The sequence below is a fragment of the Mirounga angustirostris genome, unplaced genomic scaffold, assembly GCF_029215605.1.
Source record: "Mirounga angustirostris isolate CCGP_5_RB_7025 unplaced genomic scaffold, mMirAng1.0.hap1 SCAF_4, whole genome shotgun sequence".
NCBI classification, from domain to species: domain Eukaryota; kingdom Metazoa; phylum Chordata; class Mammalia; order Carnivora; family Phocidae; genus Mirounga; species Mirounga angustirostris.
In genome coordinates, this window is record NW_026991712.1 from 53640856 (window position 1) to 53651627 (window position 10772).

Consider the following 10772-nt stretch of genomic DNA (forward strand, 5'->3'; position numbering starts at 1 on the left):
TGGCGGGATGGAACACACAAGCACTTCGAGTCCGGTGTGCTTTGGAGAAGTAGAATTATGCACAGCTGTTCGTCTAGCAGAGCTGACGGAGGGGCACCCAACTGCTGGTGTTCAAGGGTAAGGAGATTTTTCCCAGAGGAAGTGAGCTTGAGCTGAACCTTGAAGGATACAGGAAAATTTGCTGGGAACAAAAGACACACTAAGGTTACCAAGGCTGGTGGAATACCACATGTGCAAGCATGGAGGGGTTGTAGGGAGAGGGCAGGCAAGGGACATTGTGGCAGATGTCAAGAACGGAAGTCATCCTGCCTGGAGCCCAGGCTGCGTGTGGAGCCCTGATGGGAGATGAGGTCAGATAGGAATAACAATTGCCAGCATTTATTGAGCACCTGCTCTTTTCCAGGCACTGTTCTAACCGCTTTATATGTTTTGACTTGATCATTACAGTTGCCCTATGAGGTGAGTATTGATACGGCTCTTATTTAACAGATTTACAGGGAGATCAAGTATCTTGCCAAAGAGCATACAACTAGACAGTGGAGGCCAATATTCAACCCAGACAGTTTGACTCCAGAGCTGGTGCTCTTAATGGTTATGGCAGGCTGCTTTGACAGCCTTCGATTGGCTTTGACAAGCGACAGCATAGAGTCTTTCCTACCTATGGGTCCAGTGGAAGGTGGAAGGTACCATGAGTGTGAAGATAGTTTTCTCATACCAGTGTCTCCTTCCTTAGACCAAAGGGAGTGAAGCTGCACACGCTGTTCTCATATCAGAACGCCAATGCTGAGGGTAGAGACCAAGTCTGTTTGACTCATCAATGTGTGTTCGGTTACAAGCACTGCGCGTGGCGTACTGTAAGTGCTCACCAGATACTTATGGAATGAAGGAAAAATGAATTTATTGATTTTTACTTATTAATCTTATGAGAAAGTATACTCAGGCTTCTTCAGGGTTATGCATATTTTCTCGTTTGAGATGTAAATGAACTTAACACAAGCAGTACATTCCACTAAAACCTTGTCACATATCTTATATGTATTTGGAAATCTGAACTCTTCAACCCCAAGTCAACATTTACAGAGGTTAACTTCTTTTAAAATGATTAATCATGGGTTGTGGGGTGTGAGTGGAAATTCATTTATATCATATGTATTTGTTTTATCGACTGTGGATATTCTTCAATTCACAGTTTGTTCAGACTTCTCTTCGTTAAATCGAAAGGAGGGCCCTGTGTGCCTATGATTTTCATAAAAATCTATGCTATTTCCTTTGAAGGTGATGAGAAGTTGACTGTGTTAGACTATGCAGCTCCTGAGAATTGGGTAAGCAATAGAATTAGGGTAGTGAGGTCCAGGGATGGAATTTGCCCTTTGACATTAATGCATTGATTGCTTCCTACTTCAGTGTCATAAATGAAATTTCTCTCTCCTTGGCAAGAAGAGTAGAGCCCGGTAGAAATCCCAAGAAGTGTGTTTTCTGTTTGGTCAGCAAGGCAGGCAGGGCCTTATGTATTCTGTCCGTCAACACTGATAAGCTGTGGCACCAGGGGGCTGGGAGGGTCTCCAGCTGTTCCACCTACGCTGGGCCCTGGAGTACCATGGTCTCTTTCCTGAAGCCAAGGGAGCCCAAACAGAGAGAGATGAGTGCCATGAACACAAATAATCTTCTACTCAAAGGGAGTTTCATGAATTATTTGGGTATCCGTATATTTTGAACTGCGGGAGACCTTCATGTTCTGGATTTCCTCCTTGTAGCTCAAGAGCACGTGTGCTTGTGATCTCAGTTGGCGCAACTTCTCTAGAAAAGCCTTCCTCAAGGGGCACCTGGGTGGCTCAGTCGTTAAGCGTCTGCCTTCGGCTCAGGTCATGATCCCAGGGTCCTGGGATCAGGCCGTGCATCGGGCTCCCTGCTCAGCGGGAAGCCTGCTTTTCCCTCTCCCACCCCCCCTGCTTGTGTTCCCTCTCTCACTGTGTCTCTCTCTGTCAAATAAATAAATAAAATCTTAAAAAAAAAAAAAAAAGAAAAGCCTTCCTCAAAAGGAGTAAGCCTTCTAACAAAACCAGTCAAAACTAGAACAAGATAACCATACTTGCTTTCTAAGAAATACTTTTCTTTGTTCTCTTCAGAGTATTTGTGGTTTCAGTAGTATTCAATGTATTGTATTCAATTGTGAAGAAATTAATTATTATAATTAACAAGATTTATGTGCTTTACAGTTTATAAATATACAAATGTCTATTACAAGATTTATATTGTTCCTTAGGCTCTCATCAACCCTCTCTGAAATGAGGAGAGATGTCATTATCCTCTTTTTATAGATGAGGAGACTGAAATTCAGGGAAGATGCCAGGCTAAGGGATTTGTCATTGAAAAGTAAAGCAGCCAGAACTTGAACCCAGTTCAGATTCTCTAGCCTGTCCGCCTCCTCTCCATTCTGTGGCTAAATCAGGTAGAGCAAGGAACTTGTGGCGACGTGTCCAGCATGGGCTAGGTCATTTCGCACATACTATTTTTCGTTTACAAACTGCAGGGTAGGGAACTAGTATTAAAGATAAATTAAGGTTTGAAGAGGACCACTAACTTATTAGATGCCTAGTAAAGGGCTGAGCCCTGTCAGTGAGAAAGAATTAGATCACTCTGGGAAGAGACGCGTTGTCAGGTTACTGAGATTTCTTGAGGGTGCAAAACCAGTCAGAGTATCTCACAAAAGGAAGCTCATTTGTAAAAGGAGAGTTTGGGAGGCTTGTTTGCTATTCTGAGGAATATTTTCTTTTCCTTTTCAGCAAATCTTTATCACGAACCGAATCTTTGCCCTGCCACCTGCAAACAGACTTTAGAACAATGAAAACCACCCTCTGCAGGATATTGATTCTGATGGAGCAAATGTTGATTAAGCAGAATGGTGGCTTTTTTTAACTGGAGGAATTCCAGATCTTTCCTTAGGCCTGTCTCTCCAGGGAAATGAGCTCTATCCTCAAAAATCTACAAAAAACCTGAGTAAGAATGCAGATTTACGATGGGAGACGCTAGGCGGAAGGCGGCTATCTGGTAAGCTATCTAGAAGCTCATCTTTGTGTTATTGGAGAAACACTCTCTCTCTTGACAGGATATAGTCTGGTTATCACATAATCTTCTCGGGTTTCATTCCCATTCTGCTTACAAATGCCCCAAATATAAAGAGATGCATTTCATTAAGACAGCCTTTTAAGAGGCAGTTTATCCCAGCTGTTGCAGTCTGTCTTAAACACCTACCTTTTCACCCTAGTGTGGAGTTTACATGTCGATAAGGGATGTAAAAAAGGGAACTTTAGAAATCTCGGCAAAGGAAAACCACCAAGGCTGCCTGTGGGAATTGGAGTCCGAATAAGAGCCCCCAGGAAGCCTTAAGTTCCAGAACACCCCTCCTCCTCAGAGAGGAGAGCTGGTATAATGCTTGCCTGCCTTGGGCTTTGGGCTGACCCCAAACACCAGGGACTGTAAACACTTTTGCCGTCACAGAAATGGAAGGATTCTGTGCCTGCTTGTTTGGCATTTTCCCAGCAGCAAAACAAGTGAAACGCACAGGTAGGAACGTGACAAACAGACCCCTATGGTTTCTGCTGCCTCAGGGATTCTCTCTGCTGGCATTGCCCATTCCCATCAAGGATGAATTCTCAATACCTGATCTCACTACGGGCATCTGCAGACCCTGTGGCCCTCCCGCCGGTCACTGGCCCAGTGGGATTTGCTGGCAAGTGACCTGTGAACGTTCTCTCACTCCTGGGTCTGCAAACAGTCAGAGGCTCTTGGAGGCTACTGAGATGAGTCTGAAAGACTTTCCTGGAGGGAGGGGGCAAGGTTAGAATGAAGTGTGAAATGGGGAAAACAGGAGGGGTGGTCCCAAAGCCCAGCCAGGGCCCAGGGGCGGGCGGAGCCCATTTTTGGGATGAGGCCCGTGGGGCTGCGGGCGGGGAGGTACTCTTGTTGGAGAGGAAAGAAACCTGGGACTCCAGCCTGCCTGGTCCTGCAAATGGGCTGCCTGTGTTTGAAGTCAAGACTGGCGGGGTTCCGGAAGCCGGCTGCATCAGGTTCCCATTAGCTCAGGCAGCGACACGGTGGGTTCACACCACGACATGGTAACAATTAAGCCTTCTGCCACTGGTCCTTACCCCGGGGTGAGGCTCTTTTCTTCCTTACCGATGTGACTTCAAGCCGCCCTGATTTCCTTATGGCTTGATTTCCTGCAGATTCCCATTACTTCATGTCTAATCTTCTGAGACCGCTTATTAGACCACACAAATTGTGACAATTGTCTCCAGCGCTCAGACCCTGGTCCAGACCTGCAGTAGACCCCGGTCCAGACCCCCAGTGTGCCTAGGAGAAATACAGTATCTGTATCTCTCTGAAATGTGAGAGCTACTTCCTACGTAAATCGTCGGATTACCAATAATCAGAGCCATAAATATTGGGGGAACATAAACTAATTATACATGTCTAGCCTGAGGCATGCTAAATTTCTTTCTTTAAAAAGGGTGGTTTAGAATAATTATCTCCAACTTCAATGCTGAGAGAGATAAGACACAAATGAATGGCTGTAATATGAAGCAGAAAATGAAAAAGATAGGAAGTTACGGTTTTTCCAAGGAAGGAAATACTTATATACAGAGAAGGTAATCGAAAATGCCATTTAAGCTGAATCTTGAAAAATAGGTAGAATTTGGATACATGGAAGTTGGTGGGAAGAAGAAAAGGGCATAAGCACGGACAGGTGCTAAAATAAATAAAATAAGTAAAATAAGACATAGTTCCTGCCTTCAAGAGGCTTTCAGTTCAGTTGAAATGATAAAACAGATATGGGTAAGAAAAGATTTAGAGGACAATATAAGACACAGCATGCTCAAATCACATCGGATATAGCTAATACTTAATTGTGGTATGGAAATGTTAAATGCTATTTCAAGTAAGGAAGTTGCCAAAGTTTGATGAGATAGCTGGGCCAGACTTGAGGAGGACTGGGATTTAAAACACTAGCAGGAAGGAAAAATGAGTGGAGTGAGCATCAGGTGGGCTGCGTGCTGAAGACGAGTCGTTCTCAAACTTCAGAGCATCAGAACCATCCAGGGGACTTGTCACAATACACGTCCCTGGGCGCCTCGCCAGCATTTCTGATTTAGTAGGTCTGCTGTGAGGTGTGGCAAGTTGTATTTCCAGCAAATTCCCTAGTGATGATGCTGATGCTCCTGGTCCGGGAAATGGCACTTTGAGAACTACGGCCGTGGCTCCATCAGCATGCCCAGAGCACTAGCATTTACTTGGGGAAACACTGGGAAGTCAGACTGGCCAGGGAAGCCTGCCGAGAAGTATTATAAATGAACATACTGTTAACTGTCTTTGTTTTCTTCACTGAGGAGTCTCCATCTGAGTAGAACAATGAACATTCTTGGGTTTGTTTTTTTTTCTTCTATTCTCAAATGGCTTCCTGGTTTAGAATAAATTATTGTGAAAGAAGAAAACAATGTTTTTATGACTCCAGTAGAAACTACTATGGTTAAAGCTGGATATCATTTCAAGAGATCGGTTCTGTCGATCCCTTCTACAAGCATATTTCTTAATAGCTTTGCCCTTGCGCTGTCTGTGATGGGATTCATGTTATGGACTTTTGTGTAGTGGATGGCCATCATCACAACCAATCCTCCTTAGAATCCAAGTATTAAAAACATTGACCAAAACTATTTTGCAAAATAATGTACTCTCTGATTGCTTTGATTCTCAAAGATCCACATCATTTATTGTCTCAAATACTATGTCAACAGAAGTTATAATCTGATCTTTTTGCTTTTGCATAATGAAATGAAAACTTACCACCATGGTTTCCCCTCATTTTTACAGAAAATAATTAAATCCAGTTAATGTGGAAAAAGGCCTCTACCTTTAAAAATATTTTAAAAATATCCTCATTCTGTCTGAAATGAAACAAATTGACAATCTTCTTTCTATTGTATGAGGTTATTTATGAGTTTCTCCTGGAGTTTGTAGTCTTGACTGAGGTGGGAATGGTTAGAGAGTAGAAAGTCTCTCCTACATATGTTCAAGATCAAGTTACATATGTTTAAAGATCAGGTTGTAGTGTGCTGGACTCTGCAGACAGAAATATGCAGTGTACTTTCCAAAATTCCTTTTAATCTTTTGACTTATTTAAGAGTGGTGTAGTATGCAAATGACAGTAATTAAACAACATTACAATACACACAGTTAATAGCATGATTCATATTTATGAAGTACTAATTTTATATGAATACCAAAAATATAAACTGATTATACTGTTCAGATTTTGAATTGAGCAAATAGACAAAAGAGCTAGGATGGGAGTTTATTTTATAACAGTGAACCACATTTATTATCATTTCTCATGATTTAATACATGAGGGATAACTAAGGTATGGAACTTTTAAGGTATTTCTTTATGTAGAAGGAAATGCCATACTTTCATGTAATTAGGGGCTAACGGTGTTCATTTCTTCCTAAAGCTTAGAAAAGGGAATTTTGTAGCACAGATAAGGGAGAGGTAAGCAGGGGCGCCTGGGTGGCTCAGTCGGTTAAGCGTCTGCCTTCGGCTCAGGTCATGATCTCAGGGTCCTGGGATCGAGCCCCGCATCAGGCTCCCTGCTCCGCGGGAAGCCTGCTTCTCCCTCTCCCACTCCCCCTACTTGTGTTCCCTCTCTCGCTGTGTCTCTCTCTGTCAAATAAATAAATAAAATCTTAAAAAAAAAAAAAAGAAAAAAGAGAGAGGTAAGTAGGGGCGCCTGACTGGTTCAGTTGATAGAACATGTGACTTGATCTGGTCTGAGGGTTGTAAGTTCGAGCCCCACGTTGGGTATGGAGATTACTTAAAATATAAAATTAAAGAGAGAGAGAGAGAGGTAAGGAAGTATTATGTATATTAAGAGCTGAAGAGTGTCTTTGAGGGACCTGCCTAGGAATACACAATTACTTCGTGAAAGGGAAAGACCAAAAATCTGGATTTGTCAAAATTCCTGACTCCTTGACCAGGACTCTCATCATACTGTGATAAGAAGGAGCTCCTTTTTAGTGGAGAAATATATATATATTTTTTACCTTCGACTCATTCCCTAAGCATTTATTCTCCTCTTCTCTATACTCTAAGCAATTTAGTAAAAGAGTATCTTGAATGAAAATGAGTTGAATATAAGAAAGAACATTTTATTTCTCCTCTAATATTCAAGATGGAATTTTAAAGATTTCTTTTTCGTGGTCAGATGTATTTTTCTGTGAAGAATATCTGTTAAATTGAGATCATGTTTCTATTCACTGCTGACATCTGGTACATATTCTCATTTATGTATTACTGTGAGTGCATTTGTCCATTGTGTTTGTCAGCCGTAGACATGGGCTTCTCCAGTGTAGTACATGAAGTTGTCAATGCAACATGTCAGGTGTCCCTTTGAAGAAAAGAGATAAGATTTTTAAACAAGTCTATCAGTTAGTCTATTTAAATGAATGTTGTCTTTTCCTATCCTCACCCAGGGAGAAGAGATTCCTATTTCATATTGTCCTGCTCAGAACTGTTTCAGAATTCCTCAAGTAGTTGGTGAGTCCTCACCAAGAATTTGGTCTCATGATTTTATTGTCGTTTTTGACCAAAAATACAATACTCCATTTGGTCAACTACCTCATCAAGCAAACGATGCTTAAAAGATTTTTGATAATTTCTAAAAAAGGAAAAGCACCCAAGTCAAATCTCCATAGAATGATGGCAGTGATGGCGTGGTGAAACTGAGGAGAGAGGACAGTGCAGAGAGAAGGAACCAGTACTTGGGTAGCTGCAGTATCCACGGCCAAGCGTGGCCCGCCGAGAAGACTCTTGACCATGTGAGTTCCCATGTCTGTGAAAAACCGTGCACCCCCATCACACCTTGTACTGTCAGTGCCTGCCACGTATTCTCAGCATGATCCAAGCACTGCAACAGATCAAAATCCTGCCTGCGCTTCATTTACCTGGAAGTCTCACTTTTAAATATTTGTGTAAAACAGTACAAGAGAAGTATGCAGTGAGTAATTGACAGGAGATGTAGGAATGGGATATTTCTTGGTCCTAGAAACTTCCCTGTTTTTCTTATGCCATCACTTGCTTCCTTACTCTCCTCACTTCCCTAGCCTGGGTCCCTTGCTCGATCCCTTCCTTACTCAGTTCCCTGGTCCCCTTGACTTTGCCCTCCCACTGGCCCCCACCCCTGCATCTCAGCTGGGAGCCCTCAGCACAGAGTCGTACTTCCTGTGGGTGGCTGACTGCTGTGCATCCTTTTTCTTGTCCTCAGCCTCTCTCCAGTTCCCCTCAGCCCCCTTCCCCAAACTTCACAACTCCTCTTAGGTCTTTCCCTTCCCCACCACCTCCCCATACCTTGTGCCTCACAGAAAAAAAATAAAATAAAATATGTAATGAAAGAAATTTTTAAAAAAGGAAAGAAGGAAAGGAAGAAAGAAAAAGAAAAAAAAAAGGCAGGAAGCAGGAAGGCTGGCAGACAGGAAGGCAGGCAGGAAGGAAGGAAGGCAAGAAGGCAGGAAGGCAGGCAGGCAGGAAGGAAGGAAGGCAGGAAGGAAGGAAGGCAGGCGGGCAACACCAGGGCCAGGGGCCATCAATCCTTTGCACTCCCATCTTCTAATCTCCTTCCTTTAGCTCTTTTTCACTTTCACTTCAAAGGAAACTGTGTCCCCTTTTTCTTTCCAAGGCTGGCCTCACCACCCCTGAACGTCCCCACCCTGCACATGCACTTTATCTGAGGTTTCTGCTCTCCTTCCAGAACTTTCTTTGTTAACTGCCTCCCTCCTATCTTCACTATCTCCCTCCTGTCTTTTACTTGCAGTTTCTAATCTTCCCTCTTCTCAAAAATAACAACTTCCTTCCCCTCTCTTTCTTTCTCAACCTTCTGCATTACTCTGTCCTTTGGATTTCACATACATATCTCCAAAGAGAAATCTCCGTTTTCCCCCTGTGCCTTCTTCATGGACTCCTTCTGCACTGACCCTGCTCCTTGACTGAACTTGGTCTCATTTATATGATCAACAAAGGAGGAGGACTGCTGGGTGTGTGTTCAGCTCCACCATTTCGTACGTGTGTGGCCTTGGACATGTTACTTCACCTTCCTGTGTCTCAGCTTCCTCACCTGTAGAATGGGGAAAATAATACTTTGGCTCCTTAATGAACATAATAATACAGTAATGATAGGATGCTAATTTGAACCAAAACTGGTAAGAATGGCACATAAGGGGGACAAAGAGAGTGACCTAATGATAGAAGAAAGTGATTCGTGCTAGACCATTTCCCTAGGATGCTTTGGAGTCCCCCATGATATGCACTAAATCCCTGTGAATCATTCTAATTCCATTTCATAGTCTACCTCTTCTTCTGATCTTTATCTGACTGTCCACCCTGCTGATGGACATGGCCTCTTTGTCTTTGGTGTCCAGGAATTTAACCTTAGTGCTTCTCACTAGGTCCAGTCTTGCCCTGCATTGCATGGTAGTTAGTGTGAACTTGCCCACCTCCAAAATGCTGCCAAATCTTCCACACTAGCGGTATGTTTTATTTAGTGTATCAGTGTGCTAGGGCTGCTATAATGAATACCACAGACCGGGTGGCTACAGAAATGTATTTTCTCACAATTCTAGAGGCCAGACATGTGAGAGCAAGCTGCTGGTGCGGGCTGGTTTTTTCAGAGGCCTCTCTCCTTGGCTTGCAGATGGCCACCTTCTTGGTGTGTCTTCACATGGTCTTCCCTCTGTACCTGTCTGTGTCCTAATCTCTTCTTTTTTTAAAGATTTTATTTATTTTGAGAGAGAGAGAGAGTGAGAGAGTGAGCGAGCATGAGCCCCTGGGGGGAGGGGCAGAGGGAGAGGGAATCTCAAGCAGACTCCACACTGAGTACGGAGCCCAAAGTGGGGCTTAATCTCACAACCCTGAGATCATGACCTGAACCGAAACCAAGAGTCGGACTGTCAACTGAGCCACCTGGGCACCCCCTTAATCTCCTCTTCTAATAAGGACACCAGACATATTAGAGTTGGGCCATCCTAATGACCTCATTTTAATTTAATTACCTCCTTAAAGGCCCTATCTCCAAATGCAGTCATTTTCTGAGATACCAGGGTTTAGGACTTCAACCATATGAATTTTGAGGGGGCCACAATTCATCCCATAACACTTATCTTTGATACCTTCAAAGGAGCTAACATGGGGCCTCTCACATTTGTGTCGGTTAAACAACTTGGGAAGAAACCAGGGAAGGGGACACAAGGCAGGATGCAGAGAAAAACAATCCTCAGAACCTGTTTCTGATAGCATCTTGGGGAAATGGTGGAGAAAGCAAGGAAGGTTAGTCATCGCCTCTAATGTTTTCCTTTCAATAACATGTCCTCACACCCCAGAATTATGTCACTAGAGTTGGGTTTCATTCTCCTTGCAAAATGATACCCCTGGGAAGGATGACATAATAGAACTACGAATTGGAGCAAGATAAATTCTACTTTTGTTACTCATGACTATGAAACCTTTGGGGCCTGGCACGTATAAAAACATGTTGGCTATTTTTGGTTTTATTATTATTATTATTATTATTACTATAATCATCATCGACTCTAAACTCTATGAAGACAGGGATACTTGGTATCCTGTCCATGGCTATACTCCCTGGCCTCAGGTTGTGCTTAGCAAAAAGTAGAATCTCAATATATTTGTTCAATAAATAAAGATAGTAAACCTCAGAGGCTCTCTTTTC

General features: G+C 43.0%; 1 long non-coding RNA gene across 2 annotated transcripts; it reads left to right on the forward strand.

The window, feature by feature from the left end:
- The first annotated feature begins 523 nt into the window (after positions 1 to 523).
- LOC123860527 (uncharacterized) lies at positions 524 to 10188 on the forward strand. Of its 2 annotated transcripts, XR_010410412.1 has the most exons (4): positions 792 to 854; positions 1276 to 1322; positions 2784 to 3048; positions 7525 to 10188. It is a non-coding gene; the product is annotated as an uncharacterized LOC123860527 (long non-coding RNA). The 2 variants fall into 2 exon arrangements; XR_006794698.2 differs by lacking the exon at positions 1276 to 1322 and having other exon boundaries at positions 524 to 854.
- Positions 10189 to 10772: the final 584 nt, after the last annotated feature.